Genomic DNA, 24,892 nt, shown 5'->3' on the forward strand with positions numbered 1-24,892 from the left:
TTAATACAATGTCAACCTACAAATAAATATTGTAGGCAGTTAATGAGTGCTGCATATACGAGCGTACAGCAGCTAGCTTCTTTGCGGATACACAAACCAAATGGTGGGGTTGGATTCGGCTTTTCTTCAAGCGAGAGTTATTCAGGGGATTCAAAGGATTCCTGTAGAGATCATTGAAGCTATCGAAGTCTTGCTTGTCGTCGATTTTCCTAGTGTATAACGTTTTAAAAGTTGCATAAGCTCTAAGAGTGTGTATATATATATATATGTATATATACATATAGTACTAGAGAAACGCCATTATTTTTAATCCGAATGTTAAACTTAGTATTGCAAAATCATGAGTACATAATATTTTGAATTGATGTAAAAGTTATTTCTCTTTTGATAATGGGATATATAGGACAGGTTACAAAGTTAGACCATATTAGAAATTCGGCAACGGACCGTGGTCGTTGAATCTAGGTGCGATGTTTTAGTATGCTGTTCTTGTAGAAGTTTTGGTAATAGCGGAATACAGGCAGCATCGAGTATATGATTTCCAGCCTTCTATAGTTAAAATATTTGACTGTCTCACAAACGAAATAATAGCAAAGAAATATCGACACATCACAGAATTTTTTTTTTGCAAAACTTCTGTAGATTTCCAATAAAGTGGGTCGAACCCCATAGAAGAAACATAATAGATACATGATTGTAGATATACAGTTAATTCTTGTATTACAAACATTATGTTGATTAATATGGTAATGGATTTAAATAGACGGATGACTTAATGGTGGCTAAAATATAGCTAAACCATAAAATGTACAGCCATGTTGCCATGATTATAAAATTGGAGATACCATTAGAATGGCATCTCCGATTTTATAATCATAATTAAGCCCATTACTTTTTCGTAATAAACACTTCATGTATTTCATGCTCATCCGTCAACTACTCGTCGAAGGAATCATCGGATCTAGTTTTTTACTGTTTTTTTTTTTACTGATGTACTGTTTTTCAATTGCCAACGTAATCAAAATATTCGATATGAGGTAGAATGTAATTGTTAATATCAGGAATGGAAACCGCATACGCTGATGGAGTAGAATTATTTGAAAATAAAGTCAGATGGAGGCATACTAATCTTATTTTTTTCTAATTTCTTATATATATATATGTATATATATATATACGTAATGTATATATATTCTTACACACCAGGTAGAAACTTTAAAAAAGAAGGAAAAAAGTTTTCGTACACGCTTACTAGAGCGAATCTTTAGTTTCGAACAAGCACCGAACGAATCTATTATATATTCGCAGATTTTGCACTGTTTACTAGCAGTTGGTAGCATTCTAGTACTATTAGATATGGATCAAGGTTCAATTGGAGTGAAGCCTGCGAGAGAAATCTAGAATTAGCAGGGTATGGTCTCGGCAGAAATACGCCCAATTTGGGGACGAGACTCGTGCTCAATCAACTAGAGTAGGTACCTAAAAGTATTACGTAAACCCTTTTAAAAAAAATTGACGACAAATGCGTTAAAGGTACTCTTTGTCAAGGTCAGTGTAATAGAATGGTTTTTATTAGTTGATGAAACATAGCCCGATCTTGACACTGAATACAAATGGGTATAGCTGGATCAATGAACTATGCAAGGTAACATCGAAGGAATTATTACTTCTGGAAATTTTGAAACAAGTGGGAACAACTAATTAAAAAAAAGAACCTGCTGTAAAGCATAATAGGATAGTATTTCAATGCTGGACGGTAGTTTACGATAAAAAAGTGTACAGATTTTACTCAAATCAGCGTTGACTCTGTTTAAACGAAAATATCAATAATTAGTGCATTATTAAATGATTTGTCGACTTCGAACGGTGTTGTTTTTGAGGTAAGGGTAAAATTACGCTTAGGTTTTGACTAGTGCAATGAATCGACTATCGTTAATGCGAAGACCTAAATAAACAAACGGGAAGGAAATTATTGTGGGTATATAGAGTTAGCTCTATAAATATCGTTACAAGGTTTGCCTCGTTTATCAATTGTAAGAGCTCGTAAATGAAAGGAATGGGGCCATAACATTTTGAAAGCAAATGAATCGTTTGTGAAATTTGCAGCCACGCCAACCTTCAACAATCACGAAAGTGAATGGATAATCAACACTTAAATAGCACTTCACGAACTTCGTCAAGCTGTCATTTGCACTCTCGTACTTAATGAAAAGGCGGGCCTCGTACATCGAAAAATGACTGTGCCTGCAAGCGAGTTTTCTTAGAATCCTGTTTGTTGATTGGCGTATCGAAATTGGTACAACCATTAAGCTGTTACGGGCGTATCTGGCGGACTTAAAACTTTTGAAATACACGCCGCTAGCAGACGAAATTGGCTATTAAATACTTTTGGAAGCTCGTGCGGTCTCTTTAGAAGAATTAAATTCTGCAGGAAAAATGTCCTGTACTCTCGAAAATCCATGTTTGTTAGTTAAAATCTTGTCCTTTGAAGGCCACAGCGTTCTGGAATTTTATCGAGACATTTGGTGAAGGGGTCTTAAGCAAAAGCATAACACGTGAGTGATGTGGATGAAGATAAACACGTGAATGAATTTCAAGAATAGAGATTGTGTCGAAAACCAATGAAGAGACGACCAGGCATCATATCGTGTCTTCAAATCAGAATTAACAGTAGATCAACGATCAAGCAAGGAGTCCAAATATTAGATAGTTGTTCCTATCATTTAAACAACACCACTTCGAAACAGCAGTACACCACAGACTAGGCTTTCAAAAATGCAAATTTACGATATTTTCACTTGGTATATCACCTCTGATCTAGATTACACGCTGCTTGGCCGACACAAAAGTTCCAAAGAGTACTGCTTCTAAATTGTTGATCATCAAGATGTTAAACTGGAAAAATACTATCAACTTAATATGCACGAAAGGCTAATGATGCCCATGGCTTGACGCTTGGCCTCAAGGCGAAGATCTAAGTCGAAATGTTTGATATATTTACGTTTATTTGAAGAGTTAATTTGTTTAAGATAGCCGGCTTAGCGCCAAACATCGATGTTCATTTAGAGCAGCATCCGCTAGGTCATCATACATAGATGCGGTCTAAAAAATTGGCCTCCGTGACAATCGACGCATCTTTACCATTGAAGAGGCCAAAAGATAACAGTAGAAAGGCCGAAGCCGATTTTATACACTGAGCAAACTTGCTATGGTATATGTGAAATGATGCTTAATTTAAAGCCGTAATTTTTAACCGCTGCCGCAAAGGCAGGAACAAGATTTACGCCAGTCATAGCTTAGCAAACTGAATTCCGTGTTTGCTATCGTAGCATATGTTACATCTCAATGAGCGTGAACGATTTCTTTTGCGTTTGACAATAAGAACTGTCAGGCTCTATGCGACTGTGTGACGGAGAAAATAATATAGACAGGCCATAAGCACTGAGCAGAAAGCCGGACTGGTGTCAGTCTTTTAGCCATTGATTAAGAACTTATAAGAGAGAAGCGTGGTTCCTTCCAACTTCGTGAATCAGAGTTTTTTCTTGGAACACAGTCAATTCTCATTAACCTTAAATTTCTTAGTTTTGGCATATCGTGAGACTGTTGAAAACCGTTACGCATTTCAAAACAATGCTGTGAGACCTATCCTAGGAGTTGTAAAAAATAAAGGATTATATTTGTTTACATTTCGGGGAATAGTTCCAATAGTCTATGGCACCGTAGTCGAATGAGCATCACCCTATCTTGCCAAGAGCAGACATGCTGCAAATTACAGAGCTTGCCTGCATGACAGCGAATGCGCATTTGCTACCGTCCTGCTAATACTCTGAGCACCCAGACACATAAGCGAATTAATACAAGGTTGCACTAACCATCAACGATCTATGAACTGAAAGCTTCGGGTACCACTGTTCGTAAGAGGTCACCACAAGGATTGGCCGGCACGCATTCGGCGAGAGCTTGCGGAATAAATCGAGCAACCATTTCAAGAGAACCACGGGATAAAAAACTCAACTATTGAATACAACGACGATCGAAATCTGATGACTTCCCTAGGATTTTTACTCATAATAGCGATGGTCTGTACTGGTCTAGTTGTTATATGCCTTCAAAAAAAAGGAGCCCAAATATATTTTCGCACTCTAATATGCGGAAGATTCATAGTGGACCGTTAACTCATCAAAGAAAGCGCAAGAAGATTAGCTTTGATGATCTTCGGATTCTTATCGAACTAGCGCCTTGAGGAGCTACCACGGTTAATACTTCCTCAATCTCCTGCATTACAAAAGGAACTCTACAGTGTGTGGTCTTTTCCTCTGTTTAGCCCTTTAGGTTTTGAAATTTTCAGCCTACCTAATTTTGGACGTGTTGGATTGTTTTGTATGATACGTTTGAGCAAGACCTCAATAAGTCTAAGCACACGGGTATCGCTTCACCCTTTGGTGCTAATACAAATAGAATTTCATATAAAGATCTATTTTTATTTAGATGCGGCATAGAGGCGACGTTGATTTTGCCCGAAGAGACTGTATACTCAACAGGTATGTTTCACAAATATCAACTTAGTTTCTCATTATTAGCTATTATTTTTCTTAGCTTATGGAGGTATATGTTACTCTGAGGGATTATTCGGGAATCTACTCTAAGGGAAATATGTTTTTTTTAGGATGATATTTAAAACTTTGTTCTGATAATTGTCTGCCATAGCTTAGCCTATTGCTATATTCCTGTGTAGGCTACACCTTCTTTTTTATGTTTCGCTTGCAAATAAAATTAACACGGAAAATTGGCAATCTCAATGCAACTTAAAATATCCCATGCTTATAGCATCTGTTATATGTGGCGTCTGATTGTTCTGCTTTATGGTATAGTGGCCTTCAACAAAAACGCTTGGTCGTCAACGTTGACACAAGCGAAACATGGCTGATAGTCGCGTTCGATTTCGCTTGTATCGTGCAACGCCGCCATCGACAACCCACCATTTGGCTTGATGCACGATTGATAAAGAAAGACAAACAAACTGGCGGCCGTCAGCAGCGGGAGCCACGCGTCGAAACATGCTTGAAACGCGCAATGAACGGATTACACATTTAACTTGCGTGTGCTATTGGGCAGAAATTTAAGGTTGAAAAAAGCCCTTCAAGGTACTTCGAGTACATATATCACTATGTATACTATATTGCCCTTGCAAGTAGCCATTCATTTTATATACAATATGATACTAATCTATTCTGAGAAATGTGTGAGATGAAACGATGGGTAACGTTTCTAGCTTAGAAGTTTGAAGCCCACGTTTGCATTATATAGACTAGAATATGTGTATATAATCCGTTAAGAAAACAAGAGCTTTAAAAGACATTTTGGTCCTTATGGCTGATAATATTTAGTTGAAGTCAGTGATAACCAACAGATGCAGTATATTGTATATTCACATCCAACTTACTTTTTTACTACTTGTTTTTTGTATATATATATCAAAGGTAACTAATAGACCAGTAAGCGTGACGTGAATATACAATATACTGCGTATTTTAGGTAGTTGCATTGCGTAAACTCGATATCACTACTAATACTTGAACAATGATGAACTACACACGAAGAAAATGTACGCACACAAAACGTCTCAGCGGCGTCGGACAGTGACCCTTGTGATGCGCTGTGGAGACATTTGGAATATAACTAAAGTAGGGAACAAAATAAATTAGTGCTGATCGAACCCTACGACCACTGCGACCCAAAATTAAAAATATATATGTATTTTGAAAAGACGTACGAGTGCCAGCTGCAGAGACCTCGTAATTGCAAGCTCAGCGTTCCGCGCATCCCGCCACGAAAACACTGAAAGTTATGCACCAGGCCAAAGAGTACCGATGGTACTTTTTTCTGTTGTCTGTTCACATAACCATGCCGGAAAAAGAGGTATAAAAACAACTTAATTTACCCAGATGACCTAAATAGAAACGTAAAACGCAGTAGCTAAATATTTTCTTTAAAATTATTTTTTTCTTGGCCAGGTTACGTCACGTGCGTAGTTCCAAAATGATAGTCAGTCACCTTGTTCAAATAGCAAAGGTCCCTATGTTTAAATTCTTAATTAGATTCTTAGATTATTTTTTTTATTTTTCTTGAACATATTGACAGCAGTGAGGTATTGAGAGATGGTTTTAAGAGGAACAAGGTGTATTCTTATAGTAAGAGTTCGTGTACTTGTGCCAACCGGTGCGGGCCTCCATTGGATTCTGTGTGGTTAAGACAATATATTTGCCTTATTGTGGTGGAAAATTCAACTAAATTTATCGTAAGGATTCGTTATTTTTTCCGATATTCGTTCCGCAATTTGGTAACTAAGCATCGGCCACCTGTATACTATTTGTATTGACTTACCCTTAGGAGTCAACCAATGATGTCACGAAACGCTGCTTTATGACCATATTAACGTTCGCTGCTTTCATCTTTTCCTATAATTATTATATATAACATTGGCATTTGGCATTGATGCCGTGATGTAAGATATCAATCAAAGGACAATGAAAAACATGATATCACGCGACATTATTTAGCAGCAACTGAACGAGGCAAAAAGCAGGTTGCCGAGTGTTCTGAAAATTTTTCGGAATGATCATAAACGTAATGTTTATAAACAGCTTTTGATACACTAAAGCTGAGTTTAACTAACTAAAACGTACGCTATTCATAAAATGCATGCCGACAGCGGGCAGATCGACACCGCGTGTAGGTATTAACGCGGCGTGCTATGAATGTGTACTGCTTAAGTTTACAATTTAGTGTAGTGCTACGATCGAAAGCCATATTGTTATTCCAGAACAGTATTGTTCAAGAGCTTGACGTATCACGAAAGGCGATTGGTGAAAAACTCAGAAGAAAATTCAGCTTGTTTTTATGATGCCTCACCAGCCGGAGAGTTCCTTCGGGTTGCCTCTGTGTATCACAAATAACAGAGCTTTCTACTGCTGGATCGGAGCACGGCTATCCCATAGACATGTATTAGAGAAGGCTGTCCTGTAAAGGAAGACGACCTGTTGTAAACTCCCGTTGTCACTCTACCTAGTGCCAAGAGTTTTGTTTCAGCTGAATCTGTCGATGGCGGCCATTACCTTTTGTCTACTGAAGTTTCGAGCAAGGGAGATGAGTATTTGAGCGTTAGCTGATTTCATGCAGCTGAGTAAAACATACGATGGCGGCAATACCGCTGTACCTTGATTGGTCAGAGCATCTCTGAGATGCTAAACGAGAGAACTTACGTCGTCTTTCAAATATCATGTGAAGTTAGAGGTGGGGCACTTTCTTTGTATCAATACTGTAGTCGTGGGTTATATTCCTATTCTTAGAACTTAATCAGATAATCGAGACCACATAAAACCATATTAGCCATTAAAGTTGACAAAAAGTTGCCTTATGGTTACTGGTCATAGTTTCAAACAGAGCAAGTGGTGCCGAGATACTCGCTTATATCAACACTTTATAGATCTCCACAACTGATGCTTCTGTCTGCATTTTGCTATCCCGCTTTCACGTTTGGGTGAAAACAAGTAGAGAAGCAATCTCTTAACTTACCCGACTTTAAATGAGCACCAAACGAAGAAACAGACTTTCATCTATGCGTGCAGTATTTATTTTCTCGAAGGAGCAGTTCCCCCGTAACTGTATGCTATCTTAAGTCTTTACAGTCGTATGCCATATCATACGATTTCCTTCATAAGTTTAAATTTTTTGCAATAAACTAATATATTGCCACCTAGTCCAGAAAATACTCCGTCGACTGAGCACTATCACCTTTTAAAAAATAAATCCCGATCTTAATTGTTTGAAGCCTTGTATCAAAATAGTTATGCACAGTACTTATATCTCATTTATACCGCCCCTCATCAAGGATTTCATCGCGCAACGGGCAATTGACGGGCAACTGAGTTACTTTGTTGCTGTCCGTTCCAGAAAACAAAGCGTTAAAGCATAGTAGTGAGTCTGTAGAAAAAATCATGAGAAGATACTAGTCCGATATAGTCCTATATTTTTAAATTTGGTTAATTATAGAAAAATCAATTAATCCAAATTTGGGACTTACACATGCTTCAGGAAAGTTCAAATTTATTAGTATTAATATGTAAAACGAATGTTCCTCCGTTAGGAAAATTCGGTTTGCCCCAAATAAACTTGCTTTATATTGCCCTATTATTTCCAGTCCTCCAACTTCTGTCGTCGTTTGATTTTTAATATTTCCGCTTGAGGATCAGTAGAAACATGATGTATTTAGGACAAGGTAAAATTGCACTTTTTCAATGAATATACCTCTGGCCTTAAAAAAATACATTGATTTATTTGGTGCCGAGCAGAATGCCATCTGTGTACTTTTTAAATTGAATAAAAGTACCTATGATGTGTATACTCGAGAGACTGTCTGTCTACATTTCGTAGAAACAAGGTGTTTACTAAAATACATATGTATACGTCCTTGTGTTAATCAGCTTGTTGTTATACAGCCCTTCTTCGTGTAATTCGTCGACTCATTGCGGCGTTGCCGTTATACAGAATGAGCACCCGATAGTGTGGAAAGTTAAACAGTTCGCCTCAGTCTTAATCTCTTCCCCTCGGTTCAGGCCTCGTAGTTTCTGATCACAGCGGGTACAGCTTGCCCTCCTCCGGTGCTCACGACTCCCTAATGCGTGTGGTACGCAGCATTATTCACAAGCTGCTACTTCAGGTCAAACCCGCGGCGAAACATGACTGCATACTACTAGAATAGCATGATCGACAATCCGCAGTATATGGTGTCTGCAAAAGATTTAAGCCTTGCGGCGTTGTGCAGTATGATCTCAAATGAACTGTGGAACCTTTGGAGCATGCTACTCAATAGGAGCAGCATCTATTCCATGGTCCTTAAAGGAATTGTAGTTGGTTTGATAATCGGAATGCTGCGAAAGGCTCTAACGAGCTATTTTCCACCGGAAGAACAGGCCCAGCTTGAACATCAAGATTAAAATACGAGGACTCACATCGGGAAGAGAACACAGACTAGAAGAAAAAGCGACAATATCATGTAAAGTGCTTTTGTTTATCTGTAACCATGATCAATACTTTACGACGGTACAGATTCTGTTTTTCAAAATAGTGTATTCCTGTATGTACGGAAAGCTATCGAGACGATAATTGCGCACAGCCGTCCTACACTCATGTGATGTTTAACGTAATAAATTGTACGTTGTCTATTTTTTCTGTATATAACGAGATCTTTACAATATTCTTCCAATGCCTGGTATAACGCATATTGTGCGTTACGCTATGGGGCTCTGTACGCCAGTGTCCATGGGTAAAGCCGCTATTTTTGTGAGTCGCGTTATCAATCATGATCATACTGTACGTTGTAACAGGAGCAGCTATCTTCGTTGTCCTTTTTGCCCCTACATCACATGATCTATACATGCAGAACAAAATGTATCGGATAGGAAATGACACCGCTACGGTGGCCGAGCTACAAGGAAATTCCGAATCGGAAAGGGTGGTGCAAATGATTGCTAGGTTAGTACAATTGCAATCTATATTCAGTGAACTGATGATACTTGAACGGAACTTTTTTCCTTCATACAAAGCCCATGAACACCTCGGCTGGCAAGTTCTCCTGTTCATTTAATGTGTTACTGAAGTTGTGGGTTACAAATCGATGAAATTGCTCGACAAATCGATCGAAATGCGTATAAAATCGGAACCACTTAAGGATCCGATAAATCTAGGCATACTTTTGCATCAAAGATTATTATTTTTTTTAGTATTTTTTCAGTAAGTTGTTTATTTAATAAGATTTCTCTAAATGTCGAGTTGTAGTTTATTTTGTTTAGAAAAAAGAAACATTTCAGTGCATCTTACTTTTAGTTCCGTTTCTCAACGAAACGACACATCTAATTCAGGTTTGTTTGCTGTGTATAGTAGTCTACTTAATGGCGTCGCGAAATCATCGTACCCACTATTTAATATACCCAGTATATAATTTATGCACTGACTATTTAACATATTTAAATGTATGTTCGATAATAAAAATTGAGCACTCTTTTATGAAACCTCGGAAAGAAAAGCATGTTTTTCAGCACATATTTTAAATATATATCTGTGATAGGGGAACGCCGCAATAATTGTGTCAAGCTCCTAGTAAAATATCCCCTAATATATGTATCTTTAAGCAAAAAATCGCATTTCCTATTTTAAGGACATGTCCAGGAAAGATGTAATCAAATACCTCGAGTAATCTAGTACAATTAACGTGTTGCTAGCCCATTTTGAAAATCCCTACTTACCACCTATCCAAAATAATTATCTAACAAATTCTACACGTTTTCCAGATTCTATTTCTAAGAAAAAAAAACTTATAAAAACCTTATTAATTATTTTTACGTTTTGATAGCTGTAGCTACTACGTATAAAGGATATCGATTAATATTTCTTATCTCATAGGTACTTTTTAACGACCCGAATAGTTACGCTTATCATTTATTACTGATAAAAGCTTCTAATAAAATATTCTTCATTTAGTTGGCGTAGTACTCTTATAACTTGTACAAAGCAGATCAACGCAATTTAGACTCACAATCAAATTCCCCGTGACTCACCCACAATACGGTAAGGTTGCTCCGGGATGGTACGTTGACTGAAGGCAAAAATAAACCGGTACACTTTATTTGTTTTCAATAAAGCTCCGATAGCTTTCGGTTCAACTGAACGACGTTCGACTCACACAATTCGAATCGTATATAGTGGGTAAAAAAATATACGTCAATTACCTAATCACGAGCTTAAGATACTATTCGCCTATAGAGTGATATTTTAAAGAGAACATCTGTTAAAAAAGTCAACAACACATTACAAATTCAACCCCAATTAAAAGGTCTCTTAAAAGTCTTGCAGCTTCGATCATTGAACGCATTTAGCACCAATAGTGACACCTGCAATGTACTTAAAGTTCGAATATAGGCTCGAACGAAGCCTTCTACCTTCCGGCAACAAATAAATTCGAACCCTTACAAGCCGCTCTAGAAAACTACAAGTGACGTTGCAAACCCAAGCGCATACATGGACTTCCATATATATGTATATACATGGCATATACATGGACACGCACGTTCATAGCGTGAGTTAAACCTGATAGAATAGGTGACAAGCGGACTTTTTTTGACAACCGAAGCTGGGTTTTTGGCTAGACTTAATCCTTTTCTCGAAGCTCAAATGCTTTTACCAAATATGTTCGTCATTTTTGGCAAAGACATCCATTGCCATGTAACGATCTATGTAAAGAACGTAACACAAATATATGTAGAGTGCGCTACGATAACAAAATGTCCAAATCTCACTTAGACAAACAAGAAACCTAGCTGAACATGTGACAGTGCCTAATAGTCAATTCAAGCAACATTCTTCATAATAACAATTTACGTATTTTTCTAGAAAAATTTGAAAAAAAGATGATCATTACTCCCATCTGAACAAAACTAACACCAATATCAAGAACATCACTTTCTATCCAACATGCATCTGACTAGTTTAGTATGTAAGTATAACGTAATGTTAAGCTTTTGGTTGACTACATATTAGGCAATTCTGTTGTGTTACTCTATCAGTATACATCGATACATTGTCCTCAACGATCTTTGTTATTCAAATAAATATTCTGCTTCACAGTAGACGCGCAATTTTTCAAAATCAGCAGTTTCAATGCTCTATAGAATAGAAACTTATGAAAGACAACGGATAAAAGTAGTTTACTTATTTTAAAACAATTTAGAAACAATTCATAAAAACGAGCCAAACGAGACCTTTCGAAACGACTGCAATATCACAAATATATGTTTATCTTATATTTTCAACTTCCATTTGCCTTTTGCCAATATTCCGTGTTTTCTATTGTTCACGATCTTCTATGCTTTGTTTCTACTTCTTATTTATCTTGTGTTAATACCTATTGGCTATTATTTCGTAACTGTGTAAACTTTGTTTATCTCTTGGCAAAGCACACATAGGATGTAAATTGTTTCCGTTTAGAGACGCTTAAGACTTCTCTTCCTTAGAAGTTGTGCAGACAAAAGTAAGAATAAAGCTTTCTATGCAAAAGCTCGAAATTTTTTTTTTCAAAGAAAAGTGCTGCCGCTGAAACTACACAAACAAAATTTGCCAGACCCAGCCTAAAAATACAGTCCGGCTTTAGTTGTATTTTTACCATAAAGAAAACCGATTAACTCGATGATTTATGCCGCGTATAGCAAAGCTACATTTCTCTATTTTAGTCAAAATCAACTTAGGACGCTTTTTCATAGAAACCGTTTATATTTAAAAGGCAAGGGAAACTTTTCAATTGCTAGACACAAATGGGTAAGCGTCGACTACTTTTATCATGCCTAAACAGAATTGTATCGTACCAAATAGGTTTTATCTGTAACTCGGTTCCATCTTTATGTACGCGCGTCGAGGTTTCATCCGAGTGAGTCAAACGAAAAAGCCAATGATGAACAGGATTATAATTAATTTGGTATGAGATTGGTTGTGGCAGCGCCCTAAATTGATGAGCTACATGTGCGTGCGAAGGTCGAAAACCTTTGGCCAACGTTAATTAGGTAGAGAAGAAGTAACGGCTTAGATCGCAAAAGCAGAATTCATCAGAGAAACCAATAACTATCTAGCAGTATATTCAATATGGCTTCTGATGAACGGCCCATTGAATGAACGTATACCAATAGTAGGATATTGTTGCCAGATTGGATTATAGATCATGCAAAACCGGATTCGAATGTCTGCTTCATTACATTCTCGTGGTTTCTATGAGCTTTTTGCATGTGGTTGACTCGTCAACCCGATATATATATATATATATATTTTGCATTTAATCGAATTCTTGTTGAGAGCAAGTGCTCGTTTTTGAAAACAAACTCAAGGTACAGTCTGTTTAATGGGCGAAGGTGGAACACACGGATCATTGGATCTCAGACTGTTAACAATGTTAAGTTTACAACGAAATTGGATGAAATAAGTGATCTCGAACTTAGTTTAATAGTAGTAAAGCGTATATGTCAAGCTAAAGTAAGGCATCGTGCCACATGTCGTTGTTGTAGGTATGAACCTGTTTGAAAGAAACTGTATTGGAAGCATCGTTCAAGCACTATCGATATATGCGTCACATTATGGATTATTATGATCATAATATATAAGTACGAATAATAATTTATATTAGGATCATGCATACGTGCGATAGTTCTACTTGGTATCGAAGGAAATTGCACACCTGGGTACTGCTTCTTTACTCTCTTCAAAATGTAATTCGTGGATTTGCCGGTACCTAAATTATTCTAAGGCCTGCTTTAGACTACGCAGCTGAACTTCCTGCGGGCCTATGGTACACAAGTTATAACTTGCGAAGTATTATATCAAGTTGAAGAAAACAAGTATTGATGTGGGACGATCCATTTCTATTTACATGCAGCATTAAGTGTACCTAACGCAAAGCCCAGTTTCATAATGAGTTTAAGCAGGGCACAGAGTAATTTGAATTCTGGGACTAGTAGGGTTTTAGCGTTTTTGCTGTTTACCTCTCATGCTGTTCTGCATATAGTTGTTTGTATTCTTAACGCTGATCAATTACCAATAACTTATCTGTTGTTTGTCGTCGCGCAGATTGCTTCAAACGTGTGAGTATAAAACTGGAGCGTAATCGAGTTCTCATTCCGCTGGATGAGCTTGTTCGAAGTACAAACGATGCGACGGTCGCTCGAAAGGATTTCAGGGGAACGGACTTCGAAAATTCACTCCCTTTTACTCTTCCACTTTTCACAACAACTGGTATTTACTCTAATTAATTTACATTTATCACTTTATATATGTATATAGGATATTTTTTTTTTCTGCTTATTTCTCATTGAATTATAATAGAACGTGTTTAGTACGCGGACAGAGACAACTATGTAACTTGTTGTTGTTGACCTTTTTCTCTGGGCTCGCGCAGCGTTAGGCAATCTATTACGATTGTCCACTTTAAGTCAACTCGCTATCCTGGTTTATACGGCTATTGGAATCCCTCTCCTTTTAAGCTGGATAATTGTCATGGGACGCTCTATGGCACAGTTCTGGATAATGCTATGTTTGCGTCCATGCTGTTGTGGAATGAGTGCCGTACGCCGAACGGACAGATCAATATCTAAGCGGCTGTTCAGCCGTTTTAACGGGAGACGCAGTATCACCCCTGGGCTCAATGCGAAAAGCTCACTAGGTAAATAAGTTATACGGCATTTTAAGTTATGGCAAGCCGCATATCACAGAATATATTAGTCAATCCAAAACGCACAGCAATATAACCCAAATGGTATACATATATTTATTTTAGCTAGAAAACAATTACGACTTTACTGATTTCCTGTTGTTCGTTTAGATGGTTTTTTCAGTTCGATTTTTGCTTTGTGTTGATTTATCGTAAAAAACGCGCAAATAGTGCGCGTCTGCAAGCGTTTGCGTACAATATCATGGCTAGAAAAATACACTAGTAATAATTGCAATCAATTTTCTGATCCGATATCAATCAGGAAGCAAAATGTTCTGGTTCAGCGAGATGGCTAGTTTCGATTTGCCCGCGGCGGCCTAGTACTATCCATTTGGACACTCAGCATCTTCTTCATCCTGTACGTTGTAGTCGGTGCTAGCTTGGGGGCCATTAGATATGACGTATCATTTATGACAGCCCTCTTCTATAGTAAGCATCCGAAGCACACTTATTTGTTAGGTTCATCGTCACCTCGGACGACAGCAGAAAGGTATTACTATTTTGATGACAATGTTTGAATAGTTTTTTAAGCTATACGTAAAACGAATAAAATAGAACGTTAGAAAATAGATGGTCCTCTAGTGGACCGGACAGACCAGGTTTTTTTCTGTAACGCATCATCAGCCTTGTCATAGTGAGTGTTCCTCTGGTACGTCTGTGAGGAAGTACACAGATGTACTATTCACTAATCTTTTACTGCATTAAACCGTTCTACAGTAGCTATGCATGCCCGAGCTGAAATTAGCGGTAGAAAATAGCATCAAATCTTGATCTTGAAATGCGCACTTTAACAAAATCGATCTCGTTTGTGCTTCAATGAAACATTGTCATACAAGTTTGTTTGTTTGTCTCCTTTAACCGGCTTCTTACCCTCCGTGGACATCGCAAACCACTAATAGTCAAACCAGAGTATCGAAGCGCCTTTGCCCAATTCAAAACTAACCTGCTGTAATAAAATCGTCCACACGGACGTTTACTTAAAATCCATTAGAGATTATCACCTTCAACTATTAGCTACCCAAAATCCAAAAAAAAAAGGAGATAATATCCGGAATAGCAACAAAAGATAACAAATTTTAAATGCTTAGAAAATATGTGTGTATTTGACGTTTTGCCGCCGCCGACGACCACGAGTTACCGGCCTCGAATACCTGCCATCTTCCATTGTACCACGATTTAAAGGCAACATTGAGCGCGCGTCTAATTTGAATTGAAAATCAAGAGAGACGCGAACAATCAAATCAATACGCCCTAGTAACCAATAGATGGTTGCGTTTAGCTGGATATACGCGCTTAATTGAAACTGGGTCGACAAAGCCTTGACCTAGCAACAGCGTAGTAAATAGAAAGTAGTACACGTAATTCGACGATGACAATAATGTGAATCTGAGCTGCGGTTCAGTGAACGGAGCGCAGACATTTACCGTGGTATATTCGAGCCGTACACAGTATCGGGCAGTAATGTTAGCATTAATTATTGTTGCTTGAATCTGACAAAAGAGGAAAATGGTTGTACGAAATTGACCTCGTGTAAAGTTTCTTTTTTGAGGCTGACGTTACACCAATGACTAAAACTGGATTCGAACTACCTATAAGGACAAATAGGTGGGTAGAGGTGTAAGTGTTCTCTATCCTATGCAGGTAGTAGTAATATTTTAGAATCGTGTTGACTTCGCTACATCCCAGTAAGTGGTTTGTAATTGTTATGACCGGTACGGCGTTCCCGTAAATTACCGTTAACTTCATTGTGAATGATGTCAAGGCTGAACGGCTTCACGGGCCGTTCACGATGTATATTGGTCCACAATAGTAATAAGTTAAAGATTAATGTCTCGACATATAAATATGTCAAGTATGTATTGCACGCGTGGCACAAGCGGAGAGAGATGGAGGGTCGGTGGAATAGTTATACAAGAATTTTAACGAAATACGTGTAATAGTCGACTCGTCCGTTCAGATATAAGTTTATAGTTCCATCGAATTTATAATGTCTTCATTGTGCCAGCGGTGTTTCAGTCTCAGCGAAAACAATAATAGAGTAGCCGCTGTGCAACATAAGAGACGATCGTTAAAGAATCTACAGTTTTTTTTTTCCAATTTTCAGAATATTGGGTTAACCTAGGCTTGAGCATCACGCCGACTGCGCATCTCGCAAGATTGTCTGCCGACGATGTCTTCGCTTTCATAGTTGTCCGCTAGGATTGCGCCGCAAAGGTAGCAGGACTTCATTGGTGATTGTCCTATATAAATCAGAATTAAATGAGCCTAATTGAAAGACGCTTGCTGTTAAATTGACCAATGGGTTTTGAGATTGTGCTGGGACGTTTCATCTTTTTGTCGCTTTCGGGCTTCTAACTGTTATACCTGTATACCCATTATAACGTTTTTGTCCCTCTACAGAACGATTGCTACAGTTGGTTCGGCAAAATTATTCCAACTTCAAGCCCTCAAGAAAACCGGATTTGGTACGATCGAGCATAAAATAGTTGTCAGAAAAAGAAGAGAGCACTTACCTTTTTGCTTGAAGCACACACAAAGCATGATATTGTTCACGCTAAAAAATACGTAGACCTAGTTGTACTTCTATTCTTTTTTAATACCTCGTCTTGATACTAGGATAATAGCAGATCACAAGCTTCAGCTCTTCAACAATATTGTGCCACATTCTATTGTAAAATAGTTCAGCCGTAACATTTATGTCGTTTTATGTGCCTTAAGGTACTCTGGATGTTATACTTCATTATGGGGTACGTCCTTGTATCTGGCATTCTCTACTTAAGTTATCTTATTTTTACGTGGAGATGCAGTTTCTGCCGACGTCCTGATGGGGGATCAACGCTAGAAATGGTTACCGAAAAAAGCTCTGTCCATGTCGACGTGGAACAAATTAAATCTGCATACAATTGGAGTTTTACCTAAAAGGTGCAAATAACATGTTTCAAATCAGCGAGTCGTACCACTTATCAGTCTTAACAGAATATCCAGACATAGAGTTGCATTGTATATAAGATACAACTGAAATCGTTGTGGCTCGTAAAATTTTGCTAATGCTAAGGATCTAGGGTAACAAGTATATAGGGTACATAGTGACGCGAGCGCGTCATTAAAGTCTGGGTTTGCAGCTGAAGTAACGCACAGTTTACTTTCCAGAATGCCCATACAGAACAATGCGTCTATGAAAAGCAATAAGGCTATAGACTCACGACGACCTTCGATGACGACCCTCAGACAAACTTCGGTGGAATTAATTTCTTCTCAGAAGCGCTGGTTTCAACGACAGTTACTTCCTTGCGGATCCTCTATTTGCTATTCGTTCGAAATACAGTGGTTCTAGAAATGGCAGAAGGTGTTGTTGAAGTTGCGGATGCTGAGACCGTAAATAAAGTCTTTGTTGAAAAGTAGTCCTGATTATTGAGGTATTTTTTAATGTTGTTATCAATTGACAACAATAATTGATAACGGATTCGATTCTAGCTAAGACCCTTAGTGCTTTTTCAATATACTTGCGTTGCACCTTAGCTGATTATGCAGCTACGTCTGACCAATGTAGATATACCTACACTCCCGATTCGGTGTATATGCAAAATTGGCCCCCACCGTGCCACAAATATTATTTCTCATCGCGAGATCAAAGAGAGGAATCAGCTCTCGTAAAGAATCTTGTGCATCTTTTCATGATTCTATATACTGAAATACTATATACGAGTTCCTAAAAAGGCTGATACATATTAGCATAACTATCTCCTTCGATCGTGCCCATATTTCTTGGATAATTGTTGCAGTAGACATGAATATATGTAATAAGTTGTTAACAAATATTAGTTAACTACCCGGCTCATTTATCTCTTACAGACTTGACACGAATTAGTTCGTAGAAACCCGCGACTGATCCATAAACAAATTACTAGTAAGATGTATGACTGAATTCAAGCACGAATCATAGCGTACGAAGTTGACTTCTCTGACATGTCTTCCGTTTGGAGTCGTTTTTGCAGATGGCCGTGCTGCGTACCTCAACTGAAGCTGATGAGAATGCCGAGGCTGACTCGGACTCTGGCATTTCAAAAACTGGCACTGATTATATGGTCGACGACAATCAGATCAATTTGGTACGATCGATCCGATCGGCTAATCGGAACAATATCATGTCAAGCGTCAACAAATAAGGCCGAAAGTACCCATCTACATTCACCCAGTTCAAAACGGATACGGTCCCCGCAGGTATTTATTTACACGGCCTAAACAAGGTTATGCATTAAGCAACCTTATTTCTAAACTACATCTCGTATACTGCATCACTGGATACATGTTCGTATCTCAGTGAGGTCTGTTAAGGGGAAAAGTAAATGTTCCAGTTATAGATTCCAGATTCAATGAGATTTTTATGGTAAAAAGCAAAATCTCGCTTCGATCATGCTCTACCAAGTTAGTGTTGTTCGCGACATTAATTTACTTATACTCGTGTCATATTTTCATCTTTCTTTATTTCTTATACTTAGTGGGTGCATCAGTTAGCGCTGATTGTATTGCCTATAGACGCGACCTAAAGTGAGAAAAATGTTCGTTAGATCGTATAGATTGTTAGTTAAAAAAAATTAGTGAATTTTAGATAGATAGGCTTAAAGGGAAGCGCACCTTCCGGGTGATTCTTTTGAACTAGCCAACAAAATTAAAATCATCTCCTTGATTTATATCCTTAGCCCTGTGTAAAGTCTATTTGTTAGTCTTGGTGCCTGGCTACGCTATCCTTGGTTAAGACGATTAACGCCGGATCCATACGCGTTGCATATTTTATGTATTGTCGAATTTTTGTCGAATTTATCTGTCCTGAGTTAATCGCTGGCTTCTTGTAACTTGTACTGCTAAATGCTCTGAACCAAACCCTCGATTTGTTGTCGAACCGTTGTGTTTAAACACGTGTAAAGGATAAGGTAAGCTTTCTAGCCATCTATAAATTAGTCGTATCTACAATGGATCTTCTAATATGGTTTGCTTCGTTTTTATTTTCATGGACCGGGAAAGCGTCGTGAGTACGATGGCTTTAATGGCAACCGACACGAGCGTTGAGCAGAATCCTTTTAACGAGAAGGATCCGGAGGAAGACGAAATCATACGCCCCACAGTCTCTCATAATGGACCTACCATCATATCGGTGCCTAGCAATAAGTAGAATTTAAGTATCTGTTTTAATGTAGAACCTTTAGAAAAAATACGGCTAAAAAATAGGCACGCAGTGTACGACCCGGTTATTTTTACTGACCTCGAAACTGGTGTTAATACTCCTTAGAAGAACACCTAGTACACTTAACTCGGTACTTACTACTAGAAAGTGCTCTCTGTTGCAAACAGTTAGACGAGCGTATTTAGTTCTATAGCTAAAAGGCGTGGTGTTCGGAGATTCGTATAATAAATGGTCTGTCTGGCATTTGCAAATACGGTGACAACAGCGCAACTTACGTGCCCAGAGGCACCATCCTGTTTCCTGAAGTAGATATCCTTCAAACCTTAATAAAATCCGTAAGACTTCCTTAGGTTAATTATGGTTACCTGTTATGTTAATTTTATTACGGTCGATTCGTGTCTAATGAGCTGAAGGACACGTGATGCAGAAAGGCCAACAAATTTCCGAGACCTTACGAATCCAGACCTTTGACAAATTAAGCCAGGAGCATATAATTATTACTTGTATTGTCAGCGGTGGGTCAATACACAAATACGTTGAGTTCAGGAAGTTTCTGATATGTGTCTGCCAAAAATACATAGTTGTTTAAATTTTTGAGTTTGAATATGTGAAGAAACGCACTTCGACAACTATATAGGGATAGGGCAGGTAACGGTGAGCCGTCGACTGTGTTAGACGAGAGGAAGTCTAAGCGACAGGCTAAGGACTATGAGCGGTTCGCGTAAAATCGAAATGGCCATTGGACCAGATTGTGAAGCTGTGTACAGACGGGGTGTACAGACATTTGCAAGTAGCGTTCCGGGTTTGGTTTAATTTCAAGATCGATATAGAGGGGACCTTCGGCAAGCTGTAAAACGATACTAAGCAAACGCTTTGCTTCGGGAGAAGCTGACTCGCTAATATAATTTTTTCGAGCTCGTGAACATCAAGCGATTTCTGCCAGATGAACTGGTGAAAACTCGAATTTAGAGTTTTTTTGGGCAGCACTCAAAGGACGTGAAGATTAGCACCTTTCGCTAATATTCACGCCGCAACGAGGGTGATTTTATATATCGAGTTAATTTAAAAAGTTTAGGAATGTATGTTGACCAGGTGGAGCATACTGATACGAGCAGCTCTAGCGAACCATGCTAGTACCGCGTTATTTGAGCACCGAGCGTATGCAAGACGGAAGCGCAACTAGGATCTCGGATCAGCTTGCCACCTCAGCTACCTCTAACGCCTACCACGTGCCGACCTCGCAGCGCGTCAACTGGTGAGCCATCGGTGGGTAGCAGTGATTGCCATACTGGTTAGACTATAGACGGCTTTTGGCTCAACCAAGGCATCCTATATTCTTCAGACCTAAATGTATGACGACATGTACTTCCGCAGGCAGCCAAGGCATTGATGATTTTTGACAGTCATCAGCGTGATCTATATGCACAGAGGCTGTTCGCCCTCTGACGATACAGCATTTCCTGCACAAATGAATGTGGGCGATGGTGCGATGTGTAACAACTCGCAAAGGTGGGCCGCAGAAGGACAGGACTCATACGTCGGAAATGCGAATCCGGCGCAGTAAAAACATGATCATAAGTCCTATTGGGCAACGGGAACAGCCGAGACTTTTACGAGTATTAAGCCAACAGGATATACGTAAGAATAACATAATGCTTCATTGTATAGGCCTAGTGTCCGCGGCTTCAAGAAAAATATCTTCAATCGCGGGGATAACCGGAAGCTGGGGACTCATTAGTCAGCTCTGGGCAGTCCGACACGCGAAGGTGTGTAGACAGCACAGCGAAAGCCCGTTAAGCAGTAGGGAATATTGGCCTTGAGATAACTACGTCCGGCCATATGTGCAGAACAAGTGGCTAAGAGGTGCTCGTTCCTACCAGTCAATGACAAGGAACAACAAAACCAGTATAGTCTGCTTTGTTGTACACACAACTTGTGTGGATAAAACGAGGTGCTTTTTAAATACAGAGAGCCCGAGCAATATTGCCAGCCCTGTTACTGTACAGCAGGCTGATACCCTATTGTTTCCGTAATGAGTACATTAATTAGTCACGCACGAATCTAAAGCAGACAGAAAGGGCAACAATCGTAATTTTTGCAAGGCCGTGAGGTGAACATAATATATAGTACGATACTTCGAGGAAGACAGTGTCGTCAAACGGTACTACTAAACGAAGATTGCAAGTGCTACAATTAGCAGAGAATTAAGTTCCAAAAACGAATCAATACTCGTGATTGAATACCCAATACCTGCTTTATAGTATATCTTGTACAACATACTATTAGTTACTTAACAACTTTACGATACTACATTTAATGCTTATGTTAGTTCGCATTAAGTTCCGTTCACTAAAACTCCCGTTAAATGCGAAAATAATACGCGTTTAGCAAAATATGGTAAGCGTTTAAATATAGGCCATCATTTACACATAAAGAAAATCTATCGGTATTTTTTTTCGTAGACACGTTCATTTTATAAAATGCTGTCTGCTGTCCTCGATTCGGAACCTTCACCGCTGTCCACGGTAATTGGTATTGAACGAAAGTGTTATTGTTTTATCTGAATATTTAATGCATGCCTTCGAAACCTATCTTGCTTATCTAGCATGCCCTCCTTGCACTCAAGATGGCGTCTGTCCTCAATGCTGACAATCAGCGACCTTTAATATTAAAAACATGTTAACATTCTGTATCCAAACTGCTTTTTACAGAACATTAATTCAAAAGTACGTAAGTACCTGTACTAGCTGTCACAAACATGTCCTTGCGTGTCTGCTGGCAAATTATCATTGCCGACTCGTCGTACTTCAAGTCTGTATTTGTTGACTTTGTCTGTGTTCATCGTAAAGTGACACTACTTGACGCATGGGTATCGTCGTTCGTATGGCTCCATCTACATGATATAAATTTAGCCAGGTTAGCTAGTCGTATTAAGGATCGAGTACGTATGAAGGGATAACACTGTAAACTAGCAGGATCGATAGCAACATGGGCGTCGGGAGGGTCTGCAGGATCTGGTTTGATCGCTGCTATTTTCCATTAAAATCATTATTTATACGTAACATCATTCCCAAAGCGAAAAGGAATAGCGCTTTTTGTGAGATGAAACGAGTGACATTCAACAGACGAATAAGGAACAACCCCTTCCATGCGGTATATAGTTATACATGTTTGCTATACTCAGTTGAGTTTCAACACGCTCAGATAGTGGAATGCAGATATCTAAGCCTGGGCACACAAAGAAAAATTCTTTCTGAACACCCTGAATTAAGTATCGTGTCATTGTAGCCCTGCTGATACAATAGGGTTGCTAGTTCGGGCGCGCGTGCATAGTTTCTCCAACACACAAGTAGCTGAGAGCACCTGGGGGTGGGAATGGGGCATTTAATCTGTTTTTGTCGTAAATTGACGGCCTAACCCTGGCGGAAACTCTCAAGTTCAAGAATGCCCAGATTCCGAAGTTAACTGCAATATCCTTCGTTACGTAGCCCTATAGTGGGGTTTTGGCGAGGGGTAAAACCCATATCGACCCACAACGATTGGCAACGGAAATGATATTGTTCACTGCGTTGTGGACTTTGTACAAGCGACTCATTCGCTAATGTTCCAAGCAAAGATTAATGATTCTAATAAAATTATTCATGATGACTCACTTATTATAAGCCTAAAAAAAACATAAAACCAAATTACATACGCCAGCTTCTTATGCGGAAAAACACAGGATTAAATGCAGGTAGTCAAGGCTGTCATCCGAGTTAATACATATACTTAATAATGTACGCGCGAAAATAATCAAATATCACTCACTATATGCATAGCGTCTCCTCGTAGTATCTGAAGCAATCTAAATCCACCCTGATTATCACTATAATCACTGCCAATTTTTGTGATTCAAGCGCCAGAGACAACTGAAAGAACTAACGCTGAAATAAGACGCAGCGAGTCAAACAAACCTCAATTTGCCTCTTCATAAAGCAATAACATTGGGGGGTCATCCCCTACGACATTCGGAGTTTTCGCTGTCCAGTTCGATCTTTACGATAAATAACTAGATGTTGTGGTTGGTAAGAAAATACTTTATTGAACCTAAATTCATAGGCTTATGTGTCACGTTTAAAAAGGCTAAAAATATAAAGGTGCGTTTGTTGTTTGAGATGCTCCCACGATCTATAATAACAGGTGTGGCTCTTCGGAGCGATCTTTGTGAACCACTTAGATAGTATCTCATACTTTAACTAGAAGTGGGCTTGAATCCCCATATGTGTACACTGCTATAAAAATTCGTTCGAAAAAAAATAAAGAAGAACTTGCTTGGAGTTAAGCAAAATCACTCAGCTTTGGGTAAGTGAAGTTACGTTATGTAAAAACAAATTCTGGCTTCAAAAAGTAGTCAATGGCCTCTCGGTGCATCATATTCTGTATATACTCGACATAAGGCTATTGAGTGCGACGACACCCACCTCCACGATACACAAACGATGGAAACAAGTGCACGAGTCGTTCATTACCCACTCTAACGGTAATACTGCAGTCGGCGGGGTTTACAGCCTACCTTTCGGTACGGTAAGGACTAGTACAGCTAGAAAGGTTTTCGAAGCCTAAGACTGGACCGCGTGTCGACCACAGGTAGTTGATAATAATACAGTTCGGTTAATCATTTAACGATTTAAAACCATGTAGAGTCGCATCAAATTTTGGGGTGATCCTCAAGAAGTGGATGCGAAGGCTCAGTTTTGTTTATTAATTTCCACAAAAACGACAGTTAGAATTTTTGCAATACTGTGTTGCAATACAAGCTGCTTGTTGTTGTTGTTATGGAAAACTTCGACATCTGAACAATAAATTATTAATTTTCTACTAGAAGAATTATATGACTCAGATTTGAAATAATCGATTCGATCTTCAACTAAGTCTTACCTAATATGCTCGATTCTTGCTCCTTGAGCGCGGCAATGTTTAGTTTGTCAAATATCGATCATCTTCTTATGACTGATAGATACATTCGACTTGTTTCCTCGCTATGCCTCTTTAAAATAACTTTATTGTGGAGACGTCGACATTGCTTTGTTAATGTTCTACCGAAATACTTACTGAGGACGTCAGATGTTACCTTTGTAGCTTGCGGTAAGCGAAAATTTCAAGTTATCTACTAAAGAGAATATATCCACCAAGTGGATTTTCTTCGGCGAAGCGTCCCTCGAGGGACATCTTAACGCTTAGCTTAGGTACTTACATTGGGGTTGAGCAAACCCTGTCGATGCGCGAGGAGATGCTGCTTCGAATGTTGTTAAGAGTAAAAAAGAGGTTGACATCCCAGTCGAGGGTAATCAAGGCCGTCGTCGGTAATTAGTAAGAGTGGTCAAAGTACAGTGGCAGTATTCTGGCACCCAACTCGAAATCATCGG

The 24,892-nt window shown here is 38.8% G+C and overlaps 1 protein-coding gene and 1 long non-coding RNA gene across 2 annotated transcripts in view; one reads left to right on the forward strand and one right to left on the reverse strand.

Annotated features, from left to right (window-relative positions):
- The window catches only part of LOC111261701 (uncharacterized), a 57,988-nt gene extending 44,007 nt beyond the window's left edge, over positions 1 to 13,981 (reverse strand). Inside the window, exon 1 of the mRNA XM_022835375.1 lies at positions 13,634 to 13,981. The gene's annotated coding sequence lies outside the window, so the exon portion shown is untranslated. The remainder of the gene's footprint in view (positions 1 to 13,633) is intronic.
- Positions 13,787 to 17,713, forward strand: LOC111261703 (uncharacterized). The gene is made up of 5 exons (XR_002681157.2): positions 13,787 to 13,830; positions 13,994 to 14,257; positions 14,568 to 14,795; positions 16,410 to 16,519; positions 17,456 to 17,713. It is a non-coding gene; the product is annotated as an uncharacterized LOC111261703 (long non-coding RNA).
- The last annotated feature ends 7,179 nt before the right edge of the window (positions 17,714 to 24,892 follow it).

The sequence above is a fragment of the Varroa jacobsoni genome, unplaced genomic scaffold, assembly GCF_002532875.2.
Source record: "Varroa jacobsoni isolate VJ856 unplaced genomic scaffold, vjacob_1.0 scaffold_587, whole genome shotgun sequence".
NCBI lineage: Eukaryota > Metazoa > Arthropoda > Arachnida > Mesostigmata > Varroidae > Varroa > Varroa jacobsoni.